The sequence below is a fragment of the Rhinopithecus bieti genome, unplaced genomic scaffold (assembly GCF_001698545.2).
Source record: "Rhinopithecus bieti isolate Rb0 unplaced genomic scaffold, ASM169854v2 scaffold_9876, whole genome shotgun sequence".
NCBI lineage: Eukaryota > Metazoa > Chordata > Mammalia > Primates > Cercopithecidae > Rhinopithecus > Rhinopithecus bieti.
Genome location: NW_016806295.1, coordinates 788,578 through 810,905, shown reverse-complemented (window position 1 = coordinate 810,905; position 22,328 = coordinate 788,578). Strand labels below are relative to the sequence as shown.

General features: G+C 41.1%; 1 protein-coding gene across 1 annotated transcript in view; it reads left to right on the top strand.

Annotated features, from left to right (window-relative positions):
- Positions 1-2,902: 2,902 nt before the first annotated feature.
- The window catches only part of OTUD7A (OTU deubiquitinase 7A), a 185,362-nt gene continuing 165,936 nt past the window's right edge, over positions 2,903-22,328 (top strand). Inside the window, exon 1 of the mRNA XM_017875400.1 lies at positions 2,903-3,028. The gene's annotated coding sequence lies outside the window, so the exon portion shown is untranslated. The remainder of the gene's footprint in view (positions 3,029-22,328) is intronic.

Sequence of the window (22,328 nt, the reverse complement as noted above, 5' to 3'; positions counted from 1 at the left end):
CAGGTGAAATGACAGGATTCCGTTCTTTTTCTGGTTGAGTAATATTCCGTTCTGTGTGTATTCCACACTTTATTCATTCATTCATCCATTGATGGACACTTAGGTTGAGTCCACATTTCAGCTATTGCAGACAGTGCTGCAGTAAACATGGGAGTGCAGATATTTCTTCAATATACTGATTTCCTTTCCTTTTAATATGTACTCAGCAGTAGGATTAATGGATATGTAGTCGTTCTATTTTTAGTTTCTTGAGGAACATCCGTACTGTTTTCTGTAATGGTAGTACTAATTTGCGTTCCCCTTTCTCCACATCCTTACCAGCATCTGTTGTTTTTGTCTTTTTTATAATAGCCAGTTCTAACTAGAGTGAGATGATATCTCATTGTGGTTTTCATTTACATTTCCCTGGTGATTCGTGATATTGAGCATTTTTTCATATGCCTGTTGGCTGTTTGTATGTCTTCTTTTGAGAAACATCTATTCAGGTCATTTACCGATTTTCTAATCAGATGATTTGTTTTTTGCTATGGAGTTGTTCGAGCTCCTTATTTAATCTGGTTATTAATCCCTTGTCAGGTGGAAGTTTGCAGATATTTTCTCCCTTTCTCTAGGTGGTCTCTTCACTTAGTTGTTTCCCTTCCTGTGCCGAAGCTTGTTCGCTTAATATAAACCCATTGTCCTATTGTTGCCTTTTTGAGTCTTACGCAAAAATCCTTACCCAAACTGATTTCCTGAAGTGTCTCCCCAATGTTTTCTTCTGGTAGTTCCATAATTTTAGGTCTTACTTTTAAGCCTTTAATCCATTTTGAGTTGATTTCTGTATATGATGAGATGAGGATCTAGTTTCATCCTTCTGCATATGGATATTTGATTTTCTCAGCACCATTTATTAAAGAGACTGTGTTTTCCCCGGTGTGTGTTCTTGCCACCTTTGTCGAAACCGAGTTGGCTATAAGTGTGTGGATGTATTTGCGGGTTCTCTGTCCTGTTCCATTGGTGGATGTGTCTGTTTTTATGTGAGTGCCATGCTCTTTTGGTTACTATAGGTTGGTACTGTCATTTGAAAACACAACCAGTGTGATGCCTTTAGCTTTGTTCTTTTTGCTCAGGATCACTTTAGATCCAAGGTCTTCTGTGGTTTCATATGAATTTCAGCCTTTTTTCTATTTCTGTGAAGAATGTCATTGGTATTTTGACAGGAATTGCATTGAATCTGTAAATCACTTTGGTTAATATAGACATTTTAGCAATATTAATTCTTCTAATCCGTGAGCATGGGATATCTTTCCATTTTTTCAGGTTCTTCCTGTTGAGTTACAGGGATTCTGCATATGTGATAGATATTAATCCCTTATCAGAGATACGATTTTTAAACATTTTCTGTCATTCTATTGGTTGCCTTTTCACTTTGATAGTGTCCTTTGGTACACAAAAGTTTGTGATTTTGATGAAATCCAATTTATCTGTTTTTCCTTTGGTTCCTGTTTTCCCTGTTTTTTTGGTGGCATCGTACCCAAGAAATAATTGTCAAATCCAGTGTCATAAAGCTTTTCCCCAGTCTTTCCTGTATGAGTTTTATAGGTTTAGCTCTTACATTTAGGTCTTCAATCCATTTTTAGTTAATTTTTGCATACAATGTTAGGTAAGAGTCTAACTTCATTATTTTGCATGTGGATGTACAGTTTTCCCAGCACCGTTTATTGAAAAGATTGTCCTTTCCACATGGAATCGTCTTGTGGAAAACGTTTGGCCATTTATGTGAAGCCATGCATGGTACCCTTGTGGAAAAATGATTTAACCATATATTTGAGGATTTATTTCTGGTCTACCTTGTGTGGACTCTAAATCTGTCTTTATGCCCACACCACATGCTGTGATTAACATAGATTCATAGTATGTTTTGAAATCAAGATGTGTGAGACTTCCAACTTTGTCCTTCTTTTTCAAGATTGTCTTAGCTATTGATTCTATTCTTTTGCATTAGAAGTCAGAAAATTTATTGCCTACAAAATCATTTTGAAAGTACTACTCAAACCTTCTAGTAAAATTGAAAAATAAAGGAGCAATGAGAGATATGCAAATTATTTATGATCAATCAGCAAACACCAAAACACAGTCATGTTACAAGTAATAATATAGAACTGAAGCTTAAAGCAGTTGTTAAGAATTATGATTCCTGAGAAAGTAGAATACAGAAATCAAAAGGAATTTCAAATTAACATTCTAAATGATTTCAACAAAATATAGCAGGTAGCAGAGGAAGAGATGGGAATTAGATTGAACTAGGGGCCTTATCCTATGTGGAAATTAGAGGTTATATATGTTATTTTACTGAGTAAAAATTAAATTTTGTCTATAAGTTATTAGATAAATGGCCTAAAAAGGTAAAAATATACAGACATCTGCTGACCTAGGGGATGCCCAGTCCAGATGGGGTGCACCTGGTTCCACTGTGTGGAATATGAACAGCCCCCTCACTTTGAGGTTCCCCGCAGATCACACCCCCAGAACCTCTCTCCCAGAATCTCAGAAGTCAGAGTTCAGTGTTCAAGCCCCGCTGAGAAGCACAGTCCCCTCCCCTGGCACATCAGCTTCTAGGAGCTCTAAGCCCACCCTCACGTCTGTTAAGTCTACACAGATGAGACTTTTCCCATTGATCCTCATCTGTCTCCTGATGGGACATTCATTTAAAAATTAAAGGGTGGGGTCGTGTGTTGGGAGTGGGAGACAGGGGTGTGGGATTCACCAGCCAATTTCAGATGCATGTTAAATATTTAAAATCATTTTAAAAGTTGAAATATTAATATTTAATTTTTTAAATATAAAAAATCCTAAAGTTGAAATGGTTAATTCTCACTTTCCATGAAGTGTGAACATTCTCTTTGATTCTCATTGTCTTTTCCAGAGTTCTCAGGCGCTGTGATCTCACCTTCCACTGGGGCAACAATGGGCCATTTCCAGCAGGGACGGTGCGGCGTTGGCCTGCATGCCTGACTGCCACACACCTCCAGAATCAGGTGTCTGAAAAGTAAGTCCTGTGTTGGTGGGGTCTTAGTGGCAGGCCAGAGGGGCAAGTGCAGTCACTGCCTCTGACAATAGAGCTGGTAGTGGTTCTGTGGACTCCCTGGAAATCAAACCTAAAGCCCGGATAAAGTGTAAGGTTCATTGAGAAAGAGTCATGAAATGTACTTCATACGGCATTAGAATTTGAGATTGGAATAATAGGCATTATTCTTTAAAAGGAAAAAAAAACAACTGTAGTGATTGACAAAGTGACTTGATTTATACCAGTGCAAAATTTGTCATCTGTTGCAACCATTATTGATTTTTAAAATATTATAAGCAAAAGAAAATAGTCCCGTTATCTTAACACACTAATTATTTTACTTTTACTGTTTCCTCTTCTTATCCAAAATACAATTGTAATCTGACCGATAGCATAGCCATTCTTTTGCTTTATCACTCTTGGAACAAATATTTTTATATACCTTCTTGCCTACTTTTTATTTTATAAGCTTTAATTCTACAGAAAACGTGAAGGAATAGAAAAGTGAACACCTGTAATTCTTCACCCAGATTTACCAGTTGTTTATACACAAACAGACACACGCAGATGGTAAATACGTGTTTGTGTGTGTTTGATTCTTTTTGTCTGAATCATTTGAAAGTAGGTTGTTGACATCATGACACTTTGGCATCATCTCCTAAGTACACAGCTGCCTTCTACAAAAGTATAGTACCATTACCACTGTGAAATATAATATTGATAAAGTGATATTATCCAAATATGTTGTCCCTATCCAGATGCCCCTGATGGTCTCCCAAATATTCATCATAGCTGTTTTCCACTGTCTAGTGTTCAATTAAGTATCACTCACTGAATTCAGTTATGTCTCTTTTTATCTGAACTAAAGCCCTCCTTTCATTTTTCTCTTTCATGATGTTGATGTCTTTGAAGAATCTGAGCCACTTGTTTTATGGAGCGCTACCTAATCTGGACTTGTCTGATTATTTCCTCATACTTAGATTGAGATAGACTTTTCCTCCATCTCTCTTTCCAGCACATCAGTGGGCGCCCGTGGCTCGTGGTGATAAGTTTGTTCACCGGGCTAAGGTCATTTTTCATGAGCTCTCTTTATAAAGTTACTTTTTTTTTTTTTTTCTGAGACGGAGTCTCGCTCTGTCGCCAGCTGGAGTGCAGTGGCAAGATCTCGGCTCACTGCAACCTCCACCTACCGGATTCAAGGAATTCTCCTGTCTCAGCCTCCCAAATAGCTGGGACTGCAGGTGCCCACCACCATGCCCAGCTAATTTTTGTATTTTTAGTAGAGATGGGGTTTCACCAGGTTGGCCAGGATGGTCTCCATCTCTTGACTTCAGGTAATACACCCACCTTGGCCTTCCAAAGTGCTGAGATTACAGGTGTGAGCCACCACGTCTGGCCTGTAAAGTCACTTTTTACATTCTTGTCTTTTACTAGTAAGCAATGGGGCAGACTTTGAAGCCCCATGAACATTCTCTTCCCTGGTTGATTTTCATCCAGTGATCTTAGCGTCCCTTGATGGTTGTGTTATGATTTTTAAGCCATTAGTTTATTGGGACCTCAGACTTTCTTTGTCACATAGTCCTTCATGTTTCACATTTTCTGTGGTTGTGAGGTCATCACACAAGGGAGCATATGGTGAGGTGGTCAGGAGGAGGACTCTGAAGTTAGACCATTCAGATAGGCATCTACGTATGCATCTTGTGTCTGTCATACAACAAGCAGGTGACGGCGAGCAAACATTTCTCCTCACAAACCTTTAGTGTCCTTATAATTACAATTAGGAGACTGGGAGTGACCATCGCAGGAGGCATATGGCGGAGGGTAGAGCCTGTGGCTGGCCTTGCTAAGCAGTAGCTGTTAATTATTGTCAGACACAGGAAACATGGGCGAGAGCAACTAGATGCTGCTTTTATTCCTGAGATCTTTTATAAGACCTTTAGCAAAAATGCTAATAAATCTGAATGACAGAGTAGATGCCCCATGCTCTGTGTCCCTGCAGTTAAAAGGTTGCATAGGGAATGAAACCACCACGCCAGGAAGTATTCATCAGTGAACACTGTCCTGATGTGCCCTCCCCGGTCGGCTTCCTCCTCCTGCTCTTGGTCACCCTTAACTGCCTCCCCTCGCTGGGTCTGAACCTCCCAGGTCTGTTGTCAGGTTTGCCTTTCAGTCACCACTAACCAATTGGGTTTTTTTTTTTTTTTTTAATCTGAAGATTGTGGGTGGGTGTTTTTTTCCATTTAAATCAAGTCCTTTTAGTTCTATTGGCATCCCATTGCCACAGAATGCATCTTCCTTGAGAATGTTTTGAAAATTTTACCAAGAAAACAGTTTGTGCAAATATAGGTTATTTTAGAAGCTACACACGAATATGAATTAGACTGAGTCTTCAAAAAAATTGCTGTTAGAAAACATGTTAATATCTTAAAAATACTTCCTCTGAAAAGGTTACTTGCCTCATTGTCTTCCCCACAACTCTTAAAAGCAGATGAGAGCTAGTGCTCACAGAGAAGACCGCTCTGCATCCTGCATCCAGATGACATGCTTTCTGTCGGCTTCTTGTCGGCTGAGCTTGAAGGGATGGCCCTGTGGGGTTTCCCTGCTTTCTGGGGCGATATCAACCCAACCAGCCTGGAGTGTGCCAGGACCAGGGCACACTTCTTGTGGGCTCCAGCCCCAGGCTTCCCTGAAGCCTTGCCACATCTCCTTTTTCCTTCTTACCAGCTGTTCACATGCTAGGAATCCTTGCTTGTCTCCTCGTCCTCTGTATGCGCTCCTTGGGGATGGGACTGTGCCTTTTCTGTTTTCCCAGGAGCAAACCCAAAGGTTATAGGATGAGTGAAGTGCAGGTGAAAATCAAACCTCTGGTTCTGCATCAACACCAAGGAAATCACTGAGTTTCACTTGAGTGTGTGGATGGAAATATCAGGGCTGCCTTTTCTCAGTTTCCCAAAGCACATCCTGTGGAATGTCTGTCCACTTGGAAACCTGAGCTCTCTGGTCTTGAGTGAGCTCCATGCTCCAGGCCTGTGTGCTAGAGAACCAAATGGAGGTGGCTGGAAGCCAAGGCAAAGCCCGTGCAGAGAGGCCCACTCCCAGGAGGCTTGCAGGTGCTTGGCCACACTCGGGGGAAAAGGACCCCTCCTCCTCCACAGCCCTGGGCCAGGCCCTTCCCTGCATCTCCCTCTTCCTGTTCCTTTCTCCTGTACAACAGCAGCCTGGCAGTATGTGTTCCCCAGTGTGGGTTCATCAGCATCACCAGCCAGGAAACCCTCATACCCAGAACTTGGCTTTGGGGCTTATTCTTCAAAGCCCTGTTGCTGAGCCATGGAAAGAGAGGCAGTGCCCCGTGAGATGGCATAAGTATAAATTCACAAAAGGCTTGAAGACACACCCTTAGGGCGGTTCTTAAATCCCCTGGGGGCTTGCTATCCACACAGACATTGTGCCCCATACATGTGTGAAGGTGGGTCAGCCAGTCAAGATAAGGCCAGAAGCCCAGTGTGTATTCAGCACTTTGCTGAATTCCCTGTGTACCTCTTGGTTACTCCTAGAGCATGCAAAAGCTCAATTCTCAGGCAAAATCATCTGTTACCATGTTCCAAAGCTCCATTTAACTCGTTAATAAGGGAACCAGCAAAAAGACAAATGATCTGGCTCCACAAGCATTTGGTAACTGGGATTTACTGGCTCCACAAGCATTTGGTAACTGGGATTTATTTATTTATTTATTTATTTATTTATTTTTCATTTATTTATTTTGAGAGGGAGTCTCACTCTGTCGCCCAGGTTGAAGTGCAGTGGTGCGATCTCTGCCTCCCGGGTTCACACCATTCTCCTGAGTAGCTGGGACTACAGGCACCCGCCAGCACGCCTGGCTAATTTTTTGTATTTTTAGTAGAGACGGGGTTTCACCGTGTTAGCCAGGATGGTCTCGATCTCCTGACCTCGTGACACATCCGCCTCAGCCTCCCAAAGTGGTGGGATTACAGGCGTGAGCCACCGCGCCCGGCTTGTAACTGGGATTTTTAAGGTCAGTTGGGAAAGAAATGCAGAAATGAGATACTAAGTTAAGGCAAACCTCTACAAACCAATACAAATGCCAAATTTGGAGTTGACTTGTTTACTAGGCAGTAAAAGTCATAAGCTGTCAATCCTGCAGGCTAATCTCACAGGGCTATAAACCTGTTTATTTTAACCAATTGTGAATGATTAGATAAATATTTGTCACACTGCTCAAGAGCTTCAGAATGGGATCAATCAGACTTTTTTGCATTCTAACAGAATATCACAGATCCCAGAAATCATCATTTTTCCCCTTTTCAGGTTTGGAATCAATGTTTCCATAACAATCAGCTAAAATATGGTGGTTGACAAGTTGTGAGTGATCACGTAGCACCATGTGAAAGTGCCGCCTTTTGGCCTGCACAATGCACTTGAGCTCCGGTGTAGACACTGCAAGGCCATGTGTGGGAGACAGCTTCTGACACAGCTCCCAACCATTCCTGCCTCCTGACATTGCATCTTCGTGTTGTCCCCTGCCCTTGGGTGTGGGCTGGACATAGTAACTCGCTGTTAATAAACAAAATACAGCAGAAGTGACAGGTGTCACTTCCAAGACCAGGATGCAAACACAGTGACTTCTGTCTTGCTTAGGCTCTCTCTGACTCTTCTCACGTGGTTGTTCTGATGAAACAACTCTGATTTTGTGATCTCACCTTGGAAAGGCCCACGTGGCAAAGAACTGAGCTTCTTAGTTCAACAACCCTCAGAAACAATTGTGTGAATGATCACATGAGTAAGCTTGGAAGAGAAAGGTTCCTCATTTGAGCCTTCAGATGAGACTGCAGCCTCAACTCACATTTTGATTGCAGCCTTGTGAGAGACCCTGAGCTAAGGTGCACTCTGACTCCTGCCCCACAGAAGTGGTGAGATTATGTATATGTGTTGTTTTAAGTCCCTAAATTTGGAAGTCGTTGTTTCACAGCAATAGGTAACTGATGCAGCATCCATGAAATGTTTAGGGTTGATTGTTCTTGGATATGTGCTTCTCAGCAGAGCTATCTTTCATCTTTCCTGGCTTCTCCCATCTCCTTTCTCCTGCTTCTCTACTCTCCCTTTCCTATTCTTTATTACTCTTCCTTTCTTTATTCCCACTCCATTTGAGTTCCCCTGCTCTACAACTGTAATTGCATCCTTGGCCATTGATTAGGGAGGCTTAAAACTCCCTAATAGTTTTAAGGTACCTTAAACTATTTTAAGGTAATAGTTAAAATAGTTTTAACTATTTTAAAACTAGAGGTACCTTATTTGTGGGGACAATGTGCAGTTCAGAAAGATATCCCATCCTTGGCCAGTAGCAAAATAGTTTTCTTTGTTGAAATCAATTGCTTCGAACTTACATTGGCTACATCATCCAGGGCTGCAATGCTTCTTATTTGGTCTTGAGCCAATGCTTAGTGTTTGAATGCAATTGGCTTTACCATTCTTTCCTCAGGGGAGTGTAGACAAACAAATTTTCTGCTTAAGAATGCAGTTTCTTTCTGACTCAAACAGCTGATCCTATCAACTTGGACTTCATAGTCATCAGTTTCAATTCAGAACCAACCTTTTAAAATTATATGTTATTTTGATATAAAAAGTACCAAAAGCAAATCTTCTGAAGGAATAGAACTCCAGATGGTTTTATGAGGTTTCCCAGGTTATTAATTTAAGAATATATTGCAAATAAATATATACATAATCATAATCATACCTATGTTTTTGATTTTTTTTATTTCAGTGGGTATATAGTAGGTGTATATATTTATGGGGTACCTATCCTTTTTTTGGTACTTGCTGTGTGCCAGGCACTATGCTATGTAATCACCACCACAACCATATTAAAATAGGAGCTGCAATCCTTGTTTCCAAACTGAGGCAGTGAGAACCAGGGACTAGACATAAATTATCCCCAGGAATTTTTGGAATGCCTGCCTGGATTTGTATTTGTATAAGTGTTTCTAGTGACTAAAAATGAAAACCCAAGAAACTAAAGAAGAAAACAATTACTAGATTAATCTGTTAGGTCATAAAGTTGACAGGGTTGTATAGAATGCTGGGTGGGTTCTTCAGAATCCACCTATCTCAGTGTTACCTATTTTAAAAGTTCAAATCCATACATGATGACAAATATTTATTTTCTTTATGTTTATCTTTTTATTTGGGCAAAGTTGTTTATTATATTTGAAAAGATAGACACTAAAATAAAACACTGAATTTTACCAGTCACTGATATGTGTAAATAATCAACTAATATGGGCCAATGAGAAAGCCCAAAAGCTGAAATTCTCCAGTTTTTGTGAAATCTAATTTTTTTTTCTTAATGGAAAGAGCCACTACGTCGACTCTCTTGGTTCCACTTACTCTAAGTGGCCTGGAAACTTCCAAGTATTAACAACCAGCCCACTGGAATTTCTATCCAAATGTCCCTTAGATACCCTTCCCTCTCTCCATTTTTAACATGCACAGACTGTCACACGCAGTTATGTGAATGTGCACATACATTCACACACACATGCGCATGCAAACATTCACATATATTCACACACGTTCAACATAAACATGCACACAGAAGTCACAGACACACATACACACTGTTAAACACATGCACACTCACATGGACATGCACACACACAGCACATGCATACTAACAACCAGCCCACTGGAATTTCTATCCAAATGTCCCTTAGATACCCTTCCCTCTCTCCATTTTTAACATGCACAGACTGTCACACGCAGTTATGTGAATGTGCACATACATTCACACACACATGCGCATGCAAACATTCACATATATTCACACACGTTCAACATAAACATGCACACAGAAGTCACAGACACACATACACACTGTTAAACACATGCACACTCACATGGACATGCACACACACAACACATGCATACACGTGCTCACACATGGACACGTAAACATACATGCACACCTAGTCTATTCAGAGTTAATTTTATATATGGTGTAAGACATAGATTGAGTTTACTTTATAGAAGTCCATTTGCTCCAGCATCATTTTTTAGAAAAGTCTTATCTTTTCTCCATTGGATTGTCTTTGTGCCTTTGTCAAAAATCAGTTGTCTTTCGTTTTAGTAATAAATGTGGCTATCCTTTACTATCCCAATACTATACTGTCTTGGCCATGGAAGGTTTATAATGCATCTTAAAATCAAGTATGTGAGTCCTCTAACTTTTTTCTTTTTCAATGTTGTTTTGACTAATCTAGTTTCTTTATCTTTCTATATAAAATTAGAATCAGCTTGTCTGTGCCTACAAAGAAACCTGTTGGAATGTTGACTGGGATTGCATTGAATTTATAGATCAGTGTGACTATACCTGACATCTTTTTTTTTTTTTTTTGAGACAGAGTCTCGCTCTGTCGCCCAGGCTGGAGTGCAGTGGCCGGATCTCAGCTCACTGCAAGCTCCGCCTTTCCGGTTTATGCCGTTCTCCTGCCTCAGCCTCCCAAGTAGCTGGGACTACAGGTGCCCGCCACCTCGCCCGGCTAGTTTTTTGTGTTATTTAGTAGAGATGGGGTTTCACCGTGTTAGCCAGGATGGTCTCGATCTCCTGACCTCGTGATCTGCCCGTCTCGGCCTCCCAAAGTGCTGGGATTACAGGCTTGAGCCACCGCACCCGGCCTATACCTGACATCTTAACTGTGGTCTATCTTACAATTCATAAAAACAGTACATCTCTCTATTTAGGTCAATTTTGGTCTCTCTTGCCTGAATTTTGTCAATTCCTAGGTTAGAATTTTTGACTGTGTCCTGGCTCTGATGTTCTCCAGGTCTACATGTACCGTATTCCCTCTTTTCCTGGCTTTGCACCCACTGTCCATACCCCTTCCCCAATTACATGGAGCTCAGCCCTCTACTTCTTTGCAAAATCCCCAGTCCCCTGTGGTTTTCAAATGCGATGTCACTTCTTCAGAGCCTCTCTTACTCTCTCCTCCACTCCAGTCTAGCATGGGTGCCCTTCCCTTGTGCCTAACACCATCTTGTCTCTCATAGCTCTAAGCATCATGTGATATAACTGCCTCATTAATTTGTTTTTTAGGCCAGCAGCCCAAACACTCTTAGAAGGCAGAGACCCTGCCTGATTTTAGGTTGTATCCCTAGCATGTAACACAGAGCAATGGCCCAGTTAATGGCAGCTGAGTGTAGGAATGGAGCAATGGAGTAAAAGGAACTGAAAAGGGAGAAGTAAACTAGCCTTGAGTGAGGCTCTGCTCTGTGTCAAGCACCAAGAAGGTAGGTCAACAGTGGTCAATAGAAATTAGACTGTCAGGGAGAAATTAGACAATCATTATTAGACAGTGAAACACAGTCAGACAGAAAGGTATAGAGGGAGAAAGGAAAGGGAGGGGGATATATAGACAGACATTCAGGCAGGTTGTGGATAATCAGATAGATACATTCATAGGCATATGGATAGATATGTAGACAAACAAGATAGGTTGAAAGACATACAGACAAGGCAGATGGGAAAAACATTGAGACCCCCAGATGGATAGACAGAAAGACAGAGAGTTTCTAGCATAGAGAGACAGACAGGTAGTCAGATAGACAGATATATAGCACAAAGACTTATAGACATACTGACAGATAGACACCCAGAAACATGCATAGGTGGGTGGGTGGGTCGGTGCATGGATGGATGGATGGATGGATGGATGGATGGATGGATGGATGGGTGGATGGATGGATGAAGATAGGTAGAAATAGACAGGATAGCAGAAAGAAAGAGAGAAAGAAAGAAAGGGAGGGAGGAAGGAAGGAAGGAAGGAAGATGGGTAGTTAGACATCTACATAGATAATAGTAAGACAGACACATGACCAACAGAAGGAGAGACAGAAAATCAGGAAAGAGGAAGGCAGACAGACAAGGAGAAAAAATAATTAGAAAGATAGATACATACAGACAGGAACAAATATACATCAAAAGATACGTAGGTAGGTGGGTGGAACAAGAAAAGGAGAGATAGAATATATATTGAAGGTAAATGACAGGTGGACAGGCAGGCAGGCAGGCCGATATGTATAATGTTTTTATTTAGGTTTATTTAAACTTAACAAAGTTCCAAGAAAGATATGGTATCTTCTGCATATATAGTTGGGGAAGTGGATTCACAGGGATTTAGTGATTTCCTAAAGACCACACTTGAAGAGAATGGCAAAGCTTCAACTCAAAACTAGCCCTACCTTTCCCCAGGGTTTGTTCTGGCACAGCCTCCGTGGATTCTCCAACCCGCATCACATAACCTGCCAGACAAGGTGCACCTTTATACTCTTCTCTTGCTTGCATTTGCTTCCATGCTGGAGCCCAGGCCCCTGTCATTTCTTGTATCTTATTTAATAGCTTCAGTAGAAAATGATGCTTGAAGTATGGTTTATTATGTGAGCAGGGGGCAAAGAGTTTGGGAGGCCTTAAAGTAGAGATGAGTGTCCTGCTCCCTCCCTCCCGGGTCCTGAGCTCCTGAGAGCCCTCATGACCATAGCTAGTTTTCCTTCTGGAAAGTTTTCTACCCATGAGACCTTTTCCCTGTTAGTATTGTTTCATCATGCTATAACACATTAATAATCTCAGGTGTCCTAGAGACACTTCCTTGTTGACACCTGTAATGTAGTTCAGGTACTGATGTAATAGGCTTGATTCAGCCAGTCTCCTATTGACAGACTTTTTTTATATTTCCAGCTATGCTGCAGGGAGCATCCTTAGATGTGCTTCTTTGTACACCTAAGCAGAGTGTTCTCTCAGGAAGATACTGAGAGGCAGAATTGTATAGTTACAATTCTATATATGTATTCTATATTAAAATATGTATTCTATATTAAAAACAATTTTAGATACTAAAAAAAATGGCCGCTCTTGACCTCACCACTAGCCCAATATTCCCCTACTACCAGTGTTAAAAACTACCAATTTCACTTCACCAGGACTTGATGTTTTCAGGCTTTTGTTCCCCTGCCAATTTGATACATGAGGGCGTGGGTGAGGGTGGTTAGTGGGTATCTTGTCTAATTTGTATTTTTGTCATTATGACTAAGGTTGATTCTAGTCATTTGAGTTTCCTGTAAATTGCACATTCATGTAATATGTTGATTTTTAAATTGGTCCATTGAATACCAATCCCTTGTTTTTATGTTTTTTCCAAAATTTCTTGTTCTGTTATATAACTTTAAAATATCTATTTTTTTATCATATAGAACTTTGTTTATTGTCTTTGGTTTTTGCTATTATCGGTTTTATCAAATTTGTTTTGATGGTGTATTAGTCTGTTTTTACACTGAAATAAAGAGCTGCCCAAGACTGGGTAATTTATAAAGGAAAGAGGTTTAATTAGCTCATAGTTCAGCATGGCTGAGGAGTCGTCAGGAAACTTACAATCATGGCGGAAGGTGAAGGGGAAGCGAGGCACATTCTTTACAGGGCGATAGGAAGGAGAAATGCAAGCAGGGGAAATGTGAGACACTTACAGAGCCATCACATCTCATTAGAATTCACTCACTATCATGAGAACTCACTCACTGTCATGAGAACAGCATGGGAGAAACCTCCCCCATGATCCAGTGACCTTCACCTGGTCCCACCCTTGACACATGGGAATTACAATTCAGATAAGATTTTGGGTGGGGACATAGCCAAACCATATAATTCCACACCTGGCCCCTTCCAAATCAAATCTTGCATTCTCACATTTCAAGACACAATGATGCCTTTCCAACAATCCCCTAAAGTCTTAACTTATTCCAGCATTAACCCAGAAGTCTAAGTCCAAAGTCTCATCTGAGACAAGGCAAGTCCCTTCTGCCTATGAGCCTGTAAAGTCAAAAGCAAGTTAGTTACTTCCTAGATGCAATGGGAGTGCAAGCGTTGGGTAAATACAGCCATTCCAAATTGGAGAAATTAGCCAAAACAAAGGGGCTGCAGACCCCATGCAAGTTCAAAATCCAGTAGGGCAATCTTAAAACTTAAAGTTCCAAAATGATCTCCTCTGACTCCATGTGTCACATCCAGGTCATGCTGATGCAACAGGTGGGCTCCTATGGCCTTGGGCAGCTCCATCCCTGTGATTTTGCAGGGTATAGACCCCCTCCTGGCTGCTTTCACAGGCTTGTGTTGAGTGTCTGCGACTTTTCTAGGTGCACAGTGCGAACTGTTGGTGGATCTACCATTCTGGGATCTGGAGGATGGTGGCCCTCTTCTCACAGCTCCACTAAGCAGTGCCTCAGTGGGGACTCTTTGTGGGGGCTGTGACCCCACATTTCCCCTCTGCACTGCCCTAGCAGAAGTTCTTCATGAGGGCTCTGCACCTGCAGCAAACTTTTGCCTGGACATCCCAGCATTTCTGTACATCCTCTGAAATCTAGGCAGAGGTTCCCAAACCTCAATTCTTGACTTCTGTGCACCTGCAGGCCCAACACCACATGAGAGCTGCCAAGGCTTGGGGCTTGCACCCTCTGAAGCAACAACCTGAGCTGTACATTGGCCCCTTTTAGCCACAGCTGGGACGCAGGGCACCAAGTCCTGAGACTGCACAAAGCAGCAAGGCCCTGGGGCTGACCCACAAAATCATTTTTTTCCTCCTAGGTCTCCTGGCTTGTGATGCAAGGGGCTGCTCTGACATGCCCTGGAGACATTTTCCCCATTGTCTTGGTGATTAACATTTGGCTCCTCACTACTTATGTATATTTCTACAGCCAGCTTGAGTTACTCCTCAAAAAAAAAAAAAAAAACGTGTTTTTTTTTTCTATCACATATTCAGGCTGCAAATTTTCTGAACTTTTATGCTCTGATTCCTTTTAAATATAAGTTCCAGTTCCAAACCAAATCTTTGTGAATGAATGAAACTAAATGCTTTTAAGAGCACCAAGTCATCTCTTGAATGCTTTGCTGCTTAGAAATTTCTTCCACCAGATACCCTGAATCATCTCTCTCAAGTTTAAAGTTCCACAGATGCCTGGGGCAGGGGCAAAATGCCACCAGTCTCCTTGCTAAAGCATAAAAAGGGTCACCTCTGCTCCATCTGGAATCCCCTCATCTCCATCTGGGATCCCCTCAGCCTGGACTTGATTGTCCATCTTACTGTCAACGTTTTGGTCAAAGTCATCAGCAAGTCTCTAGGAAGTTCCAAACTTCCCCACATCTTCCTGTCTTCTGAGCCCCCTCCAAACTGTTCCAACCTCTGCCTGTTACCCAGTTCTAAAGTGGCTTCCACATTCTTGGGTATGTTTATAGCAGCACCCAACTCTCTGTGGTACCAATTTACTCTATTAGTCTGTTTTGATGCTGCTGTAAAGAACTGCCTGAGACTGGGTAATTTACAAAGGAAATAAGTTTAATTGGCTCACAGTTCAGCATGGTTGGGGAGTCCTTAGGAAACTTACAATCATGGTGGAAAGTGAAGGGGAAGCAAGGCACCTTCTTTACAGGACAGCAGGAAGGAGAAATACAAGCAGGGGAAATGCCAGGCACTTGTAAAAACCATCAGATCTCATGAAAACTCACTCATTATCATGAGAACAGCATGGGGGAAACCACCCCCATGAGCCAATTACCTCCACCTGATCCCACCCTTGACACGTGGGGATTATGGGGATTACAATTCAAGATGATGTTTTGGGTGGGGACACAGCCAAACCATATTAGACAGACCTTCACTTTTTAGCTCTTACAAAAGCTTTATCTGTTAGGGCTGGCTAAATGCTAAAACGAACATCCCCACAAATCTCAGCACTTTAACACAAGGCAGGTTTATTTCTTGCCATGTGCCAGCCTGATAGGGACCATACCATCATGTAGGGACTCACATTTCTCCCATCCAGCAGTTCTACTATCCCCTGGGGTCACTGACTTTCTGCTGAATCCTCTCTAATGAGCTGAGGTGGCAAATAAGAGATAAAGGAGAAGTGGGGATGCCGTGGGAGATTGGGGCCAGGCCTGGAAATGGCTCATTCCTTCCATGCCATATTCTATTTTCATGGAACTTAAGTCACATGGCCACACCTTGGTTGGCCTTGAGAGGCCAAGAAATGTGATCTAGAAACACAAAGGCAAGGGCCTTGGTCAACATCAGGCAGGGTCTCCAGCACACTTTTCTACCACAAGGTCATAAATGTATTCACCTATACTTTTCTCTGGCACACTTACAGTTTTACTTCTTCTCTATGTGTATTTAATTCCTGTGGAATTTGTTGGTCAGTGATAGAATGTAGGGAATCTTGCTTTATTTTTTCCGAATGGATTTCCAACTTATTTTGTAAATTTTATAATGTGGTCCTTTTCCCACAGGATTCTCAGAAATTTGGGATTCCTTATGTGTGTCATTCTGTCAGTTAGCGATGCTTTCAGCTTCGTCGGAGATGTTTAATTTCACAAGACAGAGTTGGGAGCCAGTGCACGATTGGGTTGGCTGCTCAGTGATGTCATGGCAGCATCTTCCAGGTTCTCTTGGCCCATCCCTCATGGTCACAGGCCAGCACAGCTTCTCATATCACATCTCTTCAAAGTGGGAGTGTTCTATGCATGCCCCTTTTCTTAGGAAAGCAAAACTTGCCAAAAGTAGCCTAGAAGATTTCCTATTGCATTTTGGCAGCTCATGGAGGAGAAAGAACTGGCCACATGGATACTTTTAGCTGCAGGAAAAACTGGGAAAGCAGATATCAGAATTGTCTTGATTCACTTAGCCCAATCATCAGCCCATATATTAAGCCCATGGACTTCCTACATGGGGCGGAGCACGTTGTAGCCGTGAGCACACGGACTGCCTACGTGGGGCCAAGCACGTTGTAGCCATGAGCAAAAGCAAAGGCTGTTAGTGATAAGGAAGGGGAATGGGTATTAGATGGGAAGTTAAGGGCATCTGCCATTATCATATACCAAATTCTGTCTCTTTCCCTGCTACCCTCACACATCTCTGCATTTTCTGTTCTCCTTCACAAGTCCATGTGTCTCTGTCTGCCCTGTGTACCCATCACTTTAGTCACAATATCTTTATGTGTGAAGTGTAGGAGAACGAACATCCAGCTTATTGTTCATCAAAATTGTCTTGGAATTACTGGCTTATTCTTCTAAGTTTTAGAAACTGTTTGTCAGCTTCCACGAAAAATTCTGTATTGATTGCATTCCATTTATTATACATATTAGAGAGGAACTGGCATCTTAACAATATAGTCTTCCCATCCACTTATGTAAGTTCTCTTTCTATACCTCATTAAAGATTTATTGTTTTCTGCAAAGGAAAAAAAAATAAAGGTTTCCTTCTTTTGTGTGTTTTCCTAATTAACTTACAGGATATTTGGTGAGGGTTGGTTGGCTATTATGAAATAGATCTTTTGTGTTGTTTTAAAATTCTAACTTGGCTAATGTTGACATGTAGGAAAAGTGTTGATTTTGGATGTTGATCTTGTTCCAGCCATTTAAAATGTTCTCATTTGATGTAATACTTAGTCATGAGTTTGTTCTAAACCTTGATGGAAATGCTTCTAAAGTGTTCATTATTAGGTGTGATAAGTCCTAAAAAATTAGAATCAATATCATTTAATAAGTAGAAAAAGCTTCCTTCTATTCCTGGTTTATTTCAACTTGGTATAATGAATAATTGTGGGCTTTTTGGCATCTTTTAAGATGACCATATGGTTTTTCTCCTCAAATTTGTTAAGATAGTGTATTGGCATGAGAATCATGTTTGGCCATTAGTAACAGAGAGAAAACATGGCAGATTTAACAAGAGGGGAATTCACTTCTCTCACATATGTGAGAATGAGGCATTCCAGGGTTGGTAATGGCATCTCCAGAACCCCACAGACTTATCTCCTTCCACCCTACTAACCCCCACTACCAAGCACCCAAGATGGCTGCAGCAGCTCCAAGGCTCTAATTTGTCTCTTTATGTCTTTTTCTATCTTTTGGACTCATTTGCTAATCTTTAATTTTAAGTTGTACATCTATGTTTATAAATGGTATTTGCCTTGGGTTTTTTTTTTTCCTATTGCCTGTTTTCTAGTTTAGACATCTGAGTCATTTTACCTTTATCTGTCAATTAGGAATCCATTCAGCTACAAGTAACCAGACATTTGACTTAACTGGCTTGAAAAAATAGATACTTAGATGAGAAGTAAAATAAGAAGTCCAGGGGTGGACTGTCTACGGCTGGTGCAAGTGTTCCATGATACCATCGGAAATAGCTTCCTACTCCACCCAACTTTTGTTGGATTTTGTCCTTTTGCATCATGTTTTATACTCCCAGAATGGTGGGTGGACTTGTAGATGTTATTTCCTCACTCAAGGCAGAAAGAAGGGGAAAGGCAAAATGAGAAAGGACTATTCCATTTAAGCCTGTCTCTTTCAGGTAAGCAAGTGCTTTCCTCTAAACCCAACCAGTTGGAAACCCAACCATTTCCATCAAGTAGACTGAATCATCGCCCAGCATGGCACATGCAAATTGGTGAATCACAGGTTGGGGAATAGCCGGCTGTTACCAATTGCAATTCATTCCTGGGTACTAGCAATTTTGTCTGTCTTTTCTGAAATCCAGGGTCTCAACTGCTCCCTGATAAACCAAGATTCAGTCTGCAGTAGGTACAAGGGTATGCAGTGGATAACATCTAAGAAGTTGGGCTAGCACCTGCCCACTGCCTTCTAGGCTCTGGATGCCAATTTTTTCTATCTTCATTTATTTTCCTAAAGCATATGTCATTCCTGTCAGTTCTCTCCTCTGAAACTCTCGGCCTCCCATTGGCCTCATAACATAGGTGAGCTACTCACCCTGGCAGCTGCCAGGTCTGGCCCTCACCTTCACCCCCAGCCTCTTGGCCACTGGCTCTCCTGGACACACCAGGATATCTGTGCCTGGCCACCACCCCTGTTGCTCATCCAGTCCGGAATGCCCTCTTTGCACTTTTCCTTAATCCTCCTCAAAAATTTAACTTACCTTCAGCTGTCTTCATCTGCCAGGCACAGAGAACTGTTCCTTTCTCATATTCCAATGGGTTTCTTGTAAGCAATATTAGAGGATTGATTCCAATCTAGATGGAATTTTGGTTATTTTCATGTCTGCCCATCAGAATGGAGTATGAAGGTAGGTTTAGTGTTTTTAGTTTCCTTTTGTTCATTTATTCAGCATACTTATTATCTGGTATATTCCAGCTTGTGGTGATGTTAAGACAAATAAAATGTGAACTCTGTCCTCCAGGGCAGCCTTCACAGAGAGGAGAAGGAGGCAAGTAGGTTGGGGTGACAGCTCAATGCACAAGGTGTGCCCCACCATTTGTCACAATGACAATGGCAGGCCAGGAAGAGAGGCTGACCCATTAGCCTGTCTTTTCCTTGAAAAGAAGGTGCCTTTACCCAGAAGAACTGGTTTAATGATTGGAATCAATAGTAAAAGTAGCAACCTGATTTGTAAGTTGTTTGGATTTTTTTTTAAACCCTTGTCAATGGCACATTGGTCTGATTCAGGCACGTATTTTATGCCAGTGTAACAGCTAGATTTGTGAGCCTGAAGAATAAAAACATAAATCTTTCAAAGCAAAGCGGCCTTGCAAGTATTCCAATGCTGAAGGTTTAGAATTGTCAGGCAAGCTCTGCTGCGCATTTTCAGGGATGAGATAATCTCTGTGACATTGAGGTTCTCTTGTAAGGTGATCTTTTCAGGGTGTGGGCACATTACACTGTTGCAAGATTGTAGTTGTCTGCAAGTCAGAACAAGTGTCACCATGTTTCGTGGCCTTACAAAGTTCACTTTTGTGTTTAAGTCTTTTCTTCAAAACTATTGATTATTATTCCTTGTGGATTCTTTAGGAATTGTCTACAAACTATCCCAAATTTAGAATGGTTGGACTTAGGATTTTCTAACTTTAGGATAAGTTTCTTGGGAGGGTTACCCCATCATAAGTCAAGGAGCATCTGGACTTATGATGCTTCAACCTATTTCAACTTTAAGGTGGATTTATTGGAATATTACATTCCTTTTCAACTTACTGTATTTTCAGCTTAAGATAAGTTTATTGGTATATAACCCCATCATAAATTGAAGAGCATTTGTAGTTTTTATGAACAGTCTGTAACCCTTTTGGGATCGTAAGCCCATGACTGTAATGACAGCTGTACACCTACTGTCATAGGAAGAACCCTGGAAGAATTCTATATGCGATTGATGAGTGTATCATTTCAGTGCACACAGGAGAAAACTTCAGTAGGTCCTACACTTACTGCTGTTCCCAAAGATGTAAATTTTAGTAGAGACTTTTCTTCCATCTTTCCATACTGGGAGAAAACTATGAAAAGGTACAACAGAGTGAGTGTCACCTAAGGAAATGTTTTGCTTCCAGTCATGCATCTATGCACATAATATATGTCAAAGGCACCAGATGTTTTGACTTGACACCTTTTGAAGACACCCTGTTCCACTGTAAAGGGATGGTATTGTGTGACGGAATAATGGTGACTTTTGGATCAAAGTGAGTCTATGTGGGAATCCTTACTCTGCCACTGGACACTCTGGGCTTTAGTAAAATGGAACAAAACCACTGTCCCTGTGGAATTGTTGCCTGTATGAGAGTTAACTTACCCTTAAAGCACTAAGCACGATCAATGTAATTGTGGGCACTCAGCAAGTAGCATTTATTTTCCTCAGTGAAATATATAGGGGATTTAGGCCCATGGGAAGAATCTTTTTAACTCCATTCAAATACATTTGAAAACCAGGTTAAGATGGATAAATCTCTAGAAAAATATGACACAATAAAATTAAACCATATAGAGATAGAAAGTCTGGGCAGAGCAATTTCCATAGGAAAAAATTCAAGGAAGTTGTAAAAGAGCTCCCGGAAAAAGAAGGACCAGGAACAGATTGATTTGTGGGCCAAATCTACCAACCTTCAGATATCAAATGGCCCTGGTGCTACTTAGGTTAATCCAGAGCATTGAAAAGAATGTGAAACTTTCCATTTTGTTTTATGTATATAATATTAACTATAAAACCTGACAAAGATTACACATAAAAGTAAAAACCATCGCTCAATCTAGTTTATTTATATTAATGTAAGAATTTTACAGAAAACCAAATGCCACATGTTCTTACTTAAAAGTGGGAGCTAAACAATGAGTACACATGGACTCAAAGAAAGGAACAACAGACACAGGGACCTACCTGAGGATGGAGGATGGGAAGAGGATGAGGATAAAAATACTACCTAGTAGGTACTATGCTTATTACTTGGGTGGCAAAATAATCTGTACACCAAACCCCCATGACATGCAGTTTACCTGTATAACAAACCTGCACATGTCCCCCGAACCGAAAGTAAAAGTTAGAAAAAAATAAACAAGTATTATGGGAATCATTTAAAAAAGAGTTTTAAATAAAAATTAGCAAAACCAAATCAAAAAACACATAAAAAGAAACATCAATGAATGATTAAAGGAGATTTATTCCACTAACTTAGTTAGGTTCAGTATTAGGAAGCACATTAATATAACTCGTCATATTAGTAGATTTTATGAAAAAAATAGTATGAAAGTCAACATCTATCCATGATAAAACCACTCAGTAGAAGAGGTTCATGGATACCTTTTAAACATGTGTGTGTCACTACCCAACTTCAAACTATACTACAAGGCTACAGTAGCCAAAACAGCATGATACTGCTACAAAAACAGACACACAGACCAATAGAACAGAATAGAGATCTCAGAAATAAGACCACACATCTGCAACCATCTGATTTTTGACAGAAACAAGCAGTGGGGAAAGGATTCCCTATTTAATAAATGATGCTGGCCGGGCGCGGTGGCTCAAGCCTGTAGTCCCAGCACTTTGGGAGGCCGAGACCATCCTGGCTAACACGGTGAAACCCTGTCTCTACTAAAAAATACAAAAAATTAGCCGGGCGAGATGGCGGGCGCCTGTAGTCCCAGCTACTCGGGAGGCTGAGGCAGGAGAATGGTGTAAACCTGGGAGGCGAAGCTTGCAGTGAGCTGAGATCGCGCCACTGCACTCCAGCCTGGGTGACAGAGCGAGACTCCGTCTCAAAAAAAAATAATAAATAAATAAATAAATAAATAAATAATGATGGGAAAACTGGCTAGCCATATGCAGAAAATTGAAACTGGATCCCTTCCTTACACCTAATACAAAAATTAACTCAAGATGGATTAAAGATTTAAATGTAAAACCCAAAACTATAAAAACCCTAGAAGAAAATCTAGGCAATGCCATTTAGGACA